This window comes from Leptosomus discolor, chromosome 2 (genome assembly GCF_034619465.1).
Source record: "Leptosomus discolor isolate bLepDis1 chromosome 2, bLepDis1.hap2, whole genome shotgun sequence".
NCBI classification, from domain to species: domain Eukaryota; kingdom Metazoa; phylum Chordata; class Aves; order Leptosomiformes; family Leptosomidae; genus Leptosomus; species Leptosomus discolor.
Window position 1 is genome coordinate 24,608,536 of NC_141392.1, and position 12,251 is coordinate 24,620,786.

Below are 12,251 nucleotides of genomic sequence, written 5' to 3' on the forward strand. Positions count from 1 at the left end.
AGGCTTTGTCATGAGCCTGATGCTGTCTGGTGGCTTAGCAAGCTGGAAGGTGAAAGATGCATTTGACCACAAACAAAATGAAAAAGCAAAGCAGGCTTTAAGCAAGCCCCTGCCACGAGGTGCAAAGTGCAGCCTCTCTGGGACTGGAGGAGGCATCTCCCCGTCCCGCTGGGGGTAGGATGCTCGTGGGTCCAGCCTGATGCCAAGAGCACAACGTGCCTGGGGTACACCTCTACTGCCTCAGCAGCACCCTGCCTGCCATTGCTTCAGCCTCGGGGGTAAGAAGGAGAGTGGGGGGGGTGCGTGTGGGTGTGCGAGCCTCTTGAGCTGCATGAAGTCGAGAGCCGAGAGGCTTCCTGTTTCCTTTTTAAGCTTTAACAGAATTTGAAAGCAGCCGCCACCGCGACCTGGACCAATGATCTGGGCAGAGCAACGAGGGAGTTTCGACTCGGGGTGCCTGGCGCCCGTTATGAATGCCAGCTTCGCCCTCCCGGCCCCACGTGGAGCCCCCGCGCTCCCTCCAGCCCTGGGGGGCTGCCTCGGCCCGGGCTCCCCCGGCCTGCCAGGGTAAGGTGCTATTTACTGCTGTGGGCGAGGCTTTGCAAGCGGTTTAAAACACTGGTTACTTTAGCTGCTGGCTGTGAATTGCAAAAAATACGTATGCCAGAGATTTTGCAATGCCTCACGCTCCTTGTGCTGCCGTGGGGTTGCTCAGGCCAGGCTCTCACGGGGTGAACTTGTTTTAAATTGTGCGTGTTTAAACTGTGAGCACTGGCTCCTGGTTGGGTTTGGGGCTTTGCCTCCTCCTGCTTGGGTCCCTGAGCACCTGTGGAACGTGTTCTGCCCCCAGGACAGGGAGGGGCCCTCTGTTTGGGGAGCCCTGGCTGTGACGGGGTGGTGGGATGACTTTGGAGGGGGATCCCTGGCTGTGATGGGGTGGTGGGATGTCTTTGGAGGGAGTGCCCTGGGAGGTGGGGGGGGCAAGGCAGGGCCAGTCTCAGCTCATGGGGACCCCCCACTCTGTCTCTTCTGGCATGGTGCCCTGTGCCCGGCATCCCAGCACCTCAAATCCTCTCCCAGCTCCCTTGCAGGCTCTCACTCTCCCTAGCTATGGGTGGGCGAGCACCCCAGTGGCAAAGGGACCCATCCAGCCCCACCCAGCAAGCCCCAGGCTGGGGGGCTCCTTGGGGCAGCCCTGGGACCTGCTCTGGTCTCTGCCTGCAGGTAGTAGCAGGTGGGAGTGGGGCTGCTCGGCCCCTTGGGGGGCTTTGCAGAGGGCGGCAGCTCTGCTTGGGCACGGCACAGAGATGGGGGGAGATGGGACATGGAAGCTCTCTTGACACCCATCAGCAGCACCTCTGCGGCTCTCCCTCCCACACCGGGGTCCTGTGCCCAGATAACTGTAGCAGCAGCTCCTGGTGGGAGCCTGGTGCAGCTGGGGCTGGAGGCTTGGCTCCTCTGGCGTCATGCCTCGGCACCCAGCGTGCTTAGTCACCTTTTTGGGGTTTTATTTTTATGCTGCGCTGGCGAGCTGTTTGCATGCTCTCCCTTGGGCTTTGGGTGAGGAAAGGCAGCAGTGAGGTGTCCTCCTCCTGCTCCCGGGGTCCCTCTGCACAGGACCTGCTGGTTTTTGGCATGAGAAGCAAACCCATCCATCCACTGCATCCCAAAGCACACTTGCTTGGGCTCTGCTCGTGTTTCCTTATGGCTGTTCTGGAACTGAGTGGCTCTGCAAGGGGTTTAGCTGCCCAAGGGATGCTGTGGGAGCCTGGGGTCCCCCACCCTTGCTCAACTTTTGGCCTTGGGGACATCTCATAGCATCGTGTTCCTGCTCCAGCCCCACACACAGACCATTTCCTTTCTTTGTCGTTACATTTTTTTGCTTTTGATCTCAGTTGGTCGGTGCCCTCGGAGGTCCCCACCATGGCTGTGGGGGAGAACATGGCTTCTCCAGCCCATCCCATGGACCACCATGTCGGCTCAGCTGCCCCATGCATCACCCCGGGGTTTTGCCACCAGCACTGGGGATGGAAGTCCCTGATGCAGTGGCCTCAAGGCTGCTGGAGCGCGGCGCCTGTTCAAAACTGGGCCTGCCCCATTGCTGAGTTCCCCTTTTCGGCTGGGGTGCACCATTTTTCAGCAACAGTGACATCTGTCGGCACTGCCACCGCTGGGGCTCGGTGCCACCAGCTTGGCCCCTGCCGTTACCCAGCTGTGTCTCACTAACCAGCTGTGTCCCACACATCCATCACTCCCCTGGCACCTGCTGTTTCTCTCCCTCTTCCCATCTTGGGCACAAAAGGGGAAATTACTCAGTTAGCGAGGGCGAATCCTGCCCTCCAAGCATCGCCGCCAGCCCCAGCTGCCGTGTAATCACACGGCAAAGCCCTTGCAGCTACTGCCGGTGTTTCGGTAAGCACGTGTGCTGGGAGGGAGCTGCCAGCTCTGCTCAGAACTGGAGAAAAGTTACCGAAAGGTCTCCCGAGGACAGCCCAAAAACCGAAAACCTGGCGGGGATTTAATTTAAGAGCCGCATGGCCAACCTCCGTGACTCATGTAAATAGAGATGTTACAACTGGTGACTAATCCTGGTAGCACTTTCTGTGAACGTTTCATCTTCATTCACGTTTCAAATGAGTATTTTTCACAATTTAAAATAATAATAATAATAAAAAATATGGGCTATTTAACAGGAAAGAGGGGAAGGAAGTGTTTCAGCTGCAAACTGGTGCCAGCATGCGGGGACTGCTGGCTCGCTTTTGGCTCAGCGGAGGATGCTGAGCTGGTGTGACAGGTCACGGCTGTTGTGCTCTGCCCTCTGCTCTTCTGTCCTTGAGATGATGATTGTTACCCATGCCCCTGCCTGCTCAGGCAGAGAGTCTTTGCCTCCTGGAAGATGCTGCCAGCACCCATACGGCAGCCTGATGTGTACCACGCTGTGCCATGCTGTGCCAGGCTCAGCAGTTTGGGGGTGGTTGCAGGTGGCAGTGAGTTTTGGAGGGCTGTGGGGGCCGCGGCGGCGGCCGGGGGAGTGACTCAGAGGTGCTTTGGGGCTCTGTGGTTTTGCTTTCATGGTTTTACTGTGACTTAGCAACTTGGTTTTTTGCTCCTCGGGAAGGCAGGTGCTGGCATGCCCAGCAAATCGGCTGTCCTGTGGGATCCTGGCCATCCCATGGGATCCTGGCTGGCTGCTGGGATGTTTTGGGGTTGTCGCTTTTGCCTGTACTGATTTGTGCAGCTGAACCCCATGGGTGATGCAGGCGGTGGCATCTTGTGGTCCTTTGGGACCTGCATCTCCCTGCAGCATGGCAGCAGCGGGGACGGAGCATCCCCCGGGGCACTGCTGAATGCTCCACCAGGACAATCCAACTCAAAAAGATTTCTCTGCAGGGCTTTGTGCTCCAAAACACACACCGCCAGTGCCCAAAATAAAAACCAAATCCAGACCTCTTGCTTCTTCTTCCTCAAAGGCACCTTCACCCCATGAAGCCAAGGCAGCATTTCCAGCATTTTCTTCTTTAGCTATTTTTTTTTCTGTCCCAACCCACAGTGCTGCAAGGGCTGAAGCTCTGTGAATCCAGTGGTTTCCCTGAGCAGCTGGTGCTGGCTGATGCTACCCCCCCTCCCTGTGCCGCTCTGGGCCCAGCTGGAACTGCTTCCACCCCTTTGGGACTTCTTACTTTCTTATTAGGAGGAAAATTGGATTTTTGACAAAAATAAAAATTTACCAAAAACCCCCACAACCCCCTTCTGCAGAAAACTCTGGCTTTCTGTAAAGCTCACAGCCACATGCTTGAAGAGGTCTGGGGCTTTCTGGCAAACTGGATTTTGAAGCTGTGCCAGCAAACCGGCTTTTTCCAGGGAGATGCTAATGACTGCCAGCACATTTTCCATTTTCGTTGCAATATTGGGGGGGGGGAAGGAGGTGGGAGGGGAGCAGGACGAGTGTTTTCCAACCACGTGCGCATGTGCCCGCCCTCTTCCTCCTCCTCTTCCTCCTCCTGATCCTGCTGCTGCCCATGGGATGCTGGTGTGGTGATTTCTTCCACCATCCCTTCAGGCAGGACATTTCCCACTGGCCAAGTTCCAGGGATGTCCCCAGAGAGCACTGGATAAAGAGGACCACCCAACCCCTTGCTTTTTGGGGTGATATCCAAGCATTAGAGGCCAAGGCACAGCGAGGGGCTGATGCTGCTGCTGGGCAGCCAGCGTCGGGCTCTGATGCCTCCAGACCTCTACAGCTCCTGGGTTCATTTGGGGGCTTGTGATCCCTCGAGCCCTAGCCAAGTTGGCCACAAAACAACATGCCTCTTCCAGCATCAGACTCCCGCGGCTGCATACTGAAATAATTAGGGAAGAGGGATTGTGGGCTGGTCCCTCGCCCCACTTCCCTCTCTGCTTGTGCAGCGCCTGCCGGCTCTCCAGCCCTTCAGGGCAGGGGAAAGCCAAAAGTTCCCGGAGAGCGGGAGCTGGCAGCATCAGTGCTTTAGTGCAAATAAATGCACCTATAAATATAACGAGGCTCAGTGATGGGATGCGCAACAGCCCAAAGGCTCTGCAGTGATGGAGCAGTTCAAAACATCACAGGGCAATATGTAGCAATATATAATTAACCCTCGGGTTCCCTCTACACATTACAATAAGCATCATCACTGCATCCAGCCTCTTATGGGCTGTCGCTGCGAGGGAGTGGCTGACGACGTCTCGGTGCGGGTGACTTGCTTCTTGGATGAGAAATCATTGAAAGCCACAGATGAGAACATGAAGGTGATGATAAGAATGCTGGTGTTTTGGTGTTTTTCCCTGGCCTGCTGGTGCTTGCACTCATCAGATAAGCCAGAGCATTGTCCATTCGCTGTCCCAGTGGCAGCTCCCTTGGGCACAGCCGGCGGCGGCGAGTGAGCAGTGGGTTCGCCTAGGCGCTGCGGCTGCACGGGTTGCCACCAAAGTGACCACGGTGAAGCTGAGGTTAGAAGCTGGTGGCAGTGGCACTGGAAGGGTTAAAGCCACCACCAAGATCAGTGGCTGGAGGTGTCAAGGGACTAACATCGTGGATGCTCCCCAGGGTGCTTGGCTGGAGCCCCAGCGAGGCTGCCACACTGGCAGTGGGGAGGCATGGCCACGGGGTGCCTGGCATTGCCAAACCCTGCCAGATCCGAGCCGCTGCTGCAGCCGCTCTGGTGTTGTAAACCCATTTTTAGTTTTTTTTTAATAACATTAATTTGCAAAAGGGTGATGAAAGCAGCCCCCACGTTCTCCCCTCCTGGGGCTGTTTGTCGCCACCTGACTCATCTCTGAACTCCAGCTGAATCAGGGAGTACAAACCTGCCGGTAAGGCATTTTCAGGTCGGTTCATTTTCTTGAAATACATGAGAACCGTACTCCTGGCCATGCCAAAATCATGCAAAACAGAAATTGTGTCTGAAAAACAGGGACACACACACAAGCAGGGTGACTGCCACCGCCCAGCAGCAGGAGAGAGGGAAAGAGTCCCTTAGCTGGGAAGGGAAAGGGCTTGGAGCGAGTGAGCATCTCAGATGGGTACTTGCCAGAGCTGTTCCCTGGGGAATGGGGGTGGTTTCCATCACCCACGTGGCAGCCAGCAGCCTTTCCCATGAGGTTTGTAGGGAGGTCATGTCTTTTTTTAACCCATCTGATGGGGGGAAAATCCAGACCACTTCCCAGCAGACAGGCTGGAAGAGCATACAGGTGCCCAAGATCTTAGAGATGCATCACCTGGCTAAAAGACCAGAGAGTTAGGGGTCACTTGGCAGAACATCCCGCCGCCCCGTGACAGCGGATTTTGGTGCCTGCATCTCATCCCCTCCGCTGCCACGGTCCCCATGGGTTTGGCTGCAAGCCCTGGGAAACGAGACCTTTCCCAGCAAAGACTCTTTCTGATGAGAAAAAAAACCCCGAGCCTTTCCCAATGGGTGTAGCCGGCTGCTTCAGGGGAAGCAGGAGCACTTGTTGGCCGTGGGAAAATCTCCCTTCCCTGCATCTCGGTGGGGGGTGTTGGGGCTGTATAAACCCGCCGACACATCCCAGGCTGGGAGTTGCGGCGCGGAGAGGCCAGGTAGGATGTCGGATGGATTTGATACAGTCCGAGAGGTGCAGGGGATCCATGCATGGCTTTCAGTGCTGGCTTTGGAAATGGGTGTGTGTGGAGTTTGCTATGGGGGGCTACACCTGTGCCCGGGCAGGGGGGGGGGCTCTGTGCCGATGGGGGGTGCCAGCACCCCAGGCAGCAGGGTCAAGTGGAGACTGCGCTCGAAGGGGCTACAGTTTGCCCTGGCTGATGGACTTTTTATTCACCGTAAGGACATGTACTGTCCTTTACATTGCATGGAATGCTCTCACAGCCCAGGGAAAGATGCTAAAGCTCACCTTTCCTCTGTTTCCCTAACATTCCCTCCACTATTTCCATTAATATTTAAGTGTTAAGGGCATTCAAGCAGGAAATGTGCAGGTTTGGGCTGTGGGCTTTTCTCAGAGAAGTTGATCTTAAACCCTTGGCATGAAATGCCTGTAGAAGAGGAAGTGTGGGAAGCACAGGGATGAATTCCTGGGGCAAAGCCCCGGTGGTTGAGCATCTGAGGGCAGCACGAAGCCCCATCCGATTTCCACTCTGTGGCACAAAACACGCCAGCATAAACCTGGAAGCAAAGGGGTAAAACTTCTGTGCACAGAGCCCCGCTCTGGTCCTGCACCGGGCATTCCCATTACTACTAACGAAGATCTTGTTCCTTCATAGGTGATTCCCTGGTTCTTTGCTGAAATGCAAGAAGCAGAAGATGCTTTTCAAGCAGCATAAATGAAAAGCCTTTTTTTTCTGCAGAGCAGCAGACCCTGCTGGGCTGGCCAGTGGAACTGGAGGAGGCAGTGGTGGGTGAGTCAGCAGGAGCACAGCTGTCCCTCTGACAATAGGGACTGAGGCGGGGGGGGGGGGGGGGGGGGGGGGGGGTTGGGGCTCTTTTTCCCTCCTCATTATTTTGATCATCTCTTTATGGTGGGAAATAAATTATATTTGTGCCCGTGCAGCCAGCACTTTTATTTTTTTATTAACCCATTCCCATGAAAACATACCCAGCTCTGATGTTTTCTCTCCCCATCGCAGGCGCTGGCTCTGGAGGATGTGGGGAAGGAGTCGCAGTTCAGGTGAGTGTCTCCGTGGGACGGGTGGCACAGCTTCAGGACAGGTGGTTTGGGATGCCTAGTGCACCCTGCAAGGCACCGAGCTGCGGGGGAACTGCCTGGATGGGGAACCCATCCACACAGGAGCTCCTTACCTTTGAAGCCCCAGGTGCCTGGTCCGAGCCCTGGGGTCAAGGAGGGGGCTGTGAGTGCCACCGGTACCCCGCAGCCCCGGGGCTCTCTGAGAGCACCAGCAGCTTGATTCGTCTGCTGGAAACCTGTGTTTTTTTGAGGCTGTGCTGTTCCAGTAAGTGTGAGCGGGGCTGCCGTATCATGGGCCATGTGACAAGGGTTTTGGTAACTCAGCGCCTGTTTGACAAGGAAGAAATGAAAAACCCCACAGGGCGGTGGGAGGTGCTGTGCCTGGCGTGGGCTCGCTGGCCAAAAATGAGTCAGCACCAAGAGCAGCTGCTCCAGGAGAGGTGAGAGAGGTGCACCAAGATGCTCTTTCCCTTCCCTCCTTCTGCTGGTGGTGCTGTGCGGGGCCAGGCAGGGATGCAGCATCTCACCCAGGCATCAGCTTTTGCCTCTGCCCCACTCTCCTTGTGCAGCCCGCTGGGGGTGCTGTCAAGCTCAGGGTGGCCACATGGGTGCAAGTGGTGGTGCCCATCCCCGTGGCCTTTGGGCAGCCCCAGTTTTCTCTAGCCAGGAAGCAACTGGGTGTCCCCATGCCTGCGTGGTGGAGGAAGAAAAATTATTTTTGAACCGAAGCCTTAATCACAGCATCCTTAAACCAACCACAAAACCCACTTTTAAGCCTGAGCGCGCGGTTGCATTGTGCTGACGGAAGGGGTTAATGGTGCTTGCAGGACTGGCTTTTGGCTTCCCAGTCTCTCAGCTCTGGGGCAGCAGAGGGTGGCAGTGGGGGGTACAGCTCTGGCTGGGATCTCTGTTGCCGAGTCACACCGCAGCCACGGGGCTGGGCATGGGTTGGTGATGCCAGGTTTCCAAACCAAACATTTCCTGGGAATTTCAGCTCACGGGGAACTAAAACAAACAAGAAAGTGCTCTGAATTAAGCAAAGTTATTTTTTTTAAACCCCTGGGTTTCCCATCAGCTGTAGCAGAGGCACCCGCGGGAGCTATGGGGATGAGGGCTGCACCCGAGGCCGGGCAGAAAAAAGCGTGATGATCATGGCTGAGACCAAGAAACAGGAACTGTTCCTTCGTGAGAACTTGCAGGGAAATTGGTTTAAAGAACTGAGACAAAATGAAGGATTAAAACCCAGTCTTGAGTCACAGACATGAGCAGCGCCGGCTGCGACTGCCACCCTGCCTGCTCCAAGCAGAGCCGGAGGCTCTGGGCTGTGTCCAGCCCCAGCTGGGATCCCTCCAAGGGTGCCAAGTCCATATTTTGTATGGCTGGGTGTATATGGCCGTTCCCAGCGCCAGGTGGTGGTTCACCCTGCTCCCCTCTCCTCTGGGCTTGTAACTGCCGGTGAAGGCACTGGTATGGCTTTGGCTGACCGTGCCAGGGAGCAGCGTTGGGAGCCATGCAGGGATGCAGGGAGCTGACTCCAGCTAGAAACTGGCTGCCTGTCTTGCTGCATATCCCTGACATGTGCTGCTGTGCATCCCCGAAATGTGCTGCCCTGTGTCCCCGACATGTGCCACCGCACATTCCTGACATTTGCCACCACAGATCATTGTCATGTGCCACCGCGCATCCCTGGCACTTGCTGCTGTGCATCCCTGACATGCCACCGTGCATCCCTGGCACATGCTGCCATGCATCCCTGACGTGCCACCTTGCATCCCTGGCACATGCTGTCATGCAACCCCAGCATGGCAGCTGCCCACCTCTGCCAGGGGCCTGGCGCCATCCCACTCCCCTGCTGCCCCGCGGCACAGTGGCGCCGGAGGAAAGAGCTGGTACCACGCCATTTATCACGCCTCGAAACCGAAACTAATGCTTGCCGTAGGTGGGGGTTTCTCTCTGAGCGTCAAAGCAGCACTCCTGCCTGGCCCCCGCCAACGCGCCGCCGGTGCCCCTGCCCGCACGCCGGCCGACAGACAGGAGGTGGCTGGGTGGGAAGGAGGGTGGCTGCAGCCCCACCGCCCACCCAGCCGCTCGCCATCTCCGCCACCAGGCTGGGCTGCCCGGTGGGGGGAGGCTCAGGCCGGGAAGGGGTGTGGTGTGTGGCTTTCCAGCAGTTTGGGGCCTTCTAGATTTTAGGGGGTTATTTTTTAAAAAAAAATATATATGCCATTTGGGACCAAATCCCAGCACAAAGGTGCCCCTCCCCGCCCTCGCTGGGCTCCTCAGCCGCGCATGTAGCACTAAAATAAGGCAAGCATTTCCCTGACTGTTGCACCGCATTAGGCAATTCCTAAAGATATGTTTTGCTACCCGTGTAGAAAATTTTCTGTATTTACATAATGTTATTTCATGCCATGTTTTCAAAACTCACATTTATCAAGCACGTATGCAACAGCTTTGATGGTCTGCCATCTAGGAGCTGCAATAATTTCAGTCCTGCTCATAATACTAGTTTTTGCGTGTACTAAAATTCCCATTCATAGCTATGACAGGCACTGAGGCCGGTGGCAGGCAGCTTTCGTCTCCTCTTGTGTGCACCAGAAATTTGGTTGCTAGAAAAAATCAGCACATCCCAGTCACACCGGCTTGTTTGGAAGGCATGGGCCCCGGCAAAACCCAACTACTTTTTAAGTATGGCACATGGCTCAGCACAGCCCATGTGGTCCTGGCTGCTCCTGCCAGCCAGAGACAGGTCCTGCAGCCTGGGAATCCCCAAATGGGGAAAGACGGGGGGACCCAGAGCATCAGGTCCAGCTTTTCCTGCAGGAGATTTAGTGCTCTTATATCGGTTACACAGGCAGTGAAACCAGTTTGAAATGGTGCACAGTGCTGGGTCATTCCCTTCGTTTTCTGATCAATATCTGAATTATTCCTTTTGTTTTCTGATTGATATGTGGGTTATTCCTTTCATTTTCTGATCAGTATCTGGGTTATTCCCTTCATGTTCTGGTTGCTATCTGGATTATTCCCTTCATTTTCTGATTGATATCTGGACTATTCCCTTCATTTATATATATAATATATATATATATATACGCACTGATAGAAGTATTTCTGATGCATGTATAGCCTGAGAGCTGTGTATATATATTTTATTTATTTATTTATTTATTTATTTATTCTAATTGTTGAGTAACGCAGCAAATCTTCTTTGACTGCCTTTTCCTGGTTCATCTCACTGATACCAGGCGTGAGAAAGTTCCTGTTTAAAGTTAGTCCTGGCTTATGTTGCAACCTCTGCTCCAAGCACTGTCATTAATTAAAACAACTTAATGCACAAAGGTAGCTGGAGTCCTTATAGATAGGTGCATAAATTAAGCCAGCTGGGGTTTTAATTAAAAAAAAAAAAACGGATTATTTTGACAACGGGGAAAAAAAAAAGGGGGGGGAAACGGGGAAAGGGCCGCTTTGGGGTTTGTTGAAAACCTGCCTTTCCCCGCAGTGGCTGCGCGGGGCAGTTCCCGCCGAGGGCTGCAGGGGGGGGCGGGTGAGAAGGAGCCGCCCCGGCCCGCAGCCCAGCTCCGGCGGCGGCTCCGCGCTGCTCCGCGCCGCTCTGCGCCCCCGGGACCGCTCCCGCGCAGCAGCGGGGCCGCGCCCGCGGCACCTCGGCCGCTCCCAGTGCCTCCGCCGTCCCACCTTTCACACCGTTTGCAGCATTTAAAGTATTTCTTCAATATCCTCTAACGTTTTCAGTATTTTTAACATTTTGATAATTTAAAACATGCTCTAAATATTTTTAGTATTTTCAATATTTTTAATATTATCAACATTTTCAACATTTAAAATATTTTTCTATTTTCAATATTTCCAACATTTTCAACATTTGCATAATTTAAAATATTTTTCAATATTTAAAATATTTTAATAGTATAAACATTTCCAACATTTTCAATATTTTCAATATTTTCATCACTTCCATCATTTAAAATATGTTTTAAATATTTTTAATAGTTTCAATATTGTCAACATTTTCAACACTTTCATAATTTAAAATATGTTTAAAATACTTGTAATATTGTCAACATTTCCAACATTTTCAAGACTTTCATAATTTTAAATATTTCATATTTTTCATATTTCCAATATTTGTAATATCATCAATATTTTTACCATTTTCATTTTCATAATTTAAAATATTAATATTCCCAGTGTTTTCAATATTTTTACTATTTTCAGTATCTTCAACATTTTCATCTTTCAAAATAATTTTTATATTTTAAATATTTTGAATCTTTTCAATATTTCTACTATTTTCAGTATTTTCATAATTTAAAATATTTTTTAATACTTTCAATAGTGGCAACATTTTCAACATAGATTTAATTTTTTCGTCCTTTTCCCTGTTCTCATCCTTTTCCCCATTTTCCCGTCACAGCAGCAGGAAGGAGCCGCCCGCTCCCCAAAGGCTGGGCCATGTGGAGCCCAGCTGGCAGCCAGGATGGCAGCAGGGCAGAGCCCCCCAACCCCCACCAGGCTCACCCCGGCGCCCTGCCCCACACCAGGTTGGCATCACCCTCACCTTCACCACCATGGCTATTAAAATGGGAGACAAACCAGGCGACAGGAGGGCCAGGCACGCCGCCAGCAGCACCGCCTGCACCTCCCGCCCCAACATGGCACCATTTTGTGTGCGCCAATGGAGCGCTCCTCTCGTCCGGAGCTTTCCACCGATTCCATTCTTACTCTTTTGCAAAGATGCCGGGGCTTTGGTGCTCTGCTGGGGTCTGGTACCAGAACTTTTCAAGTGCCCAGTGCCTTTTCAAATCCCTGCAAGAGAGGGAGGGGGACACGGTGTCACCCGCTTGCTCGACACCCCAGTGAGATGAAGCGGGTGCTCTCAAGGTAGTTCCTGTCCATCTTCCTTATGGTATGTAAATATGCTCCATGCTGGAGCTTTTTTGTTAGCAGAGTCCTGATCATAGAATGATTGATTACAGAATGGTTTGGGCTGGAAGGGACCTCTAAAGGCCACCTAATCCAATCCCCTGCAGTGAGCAAGGACATCTTTAGCCAGATCA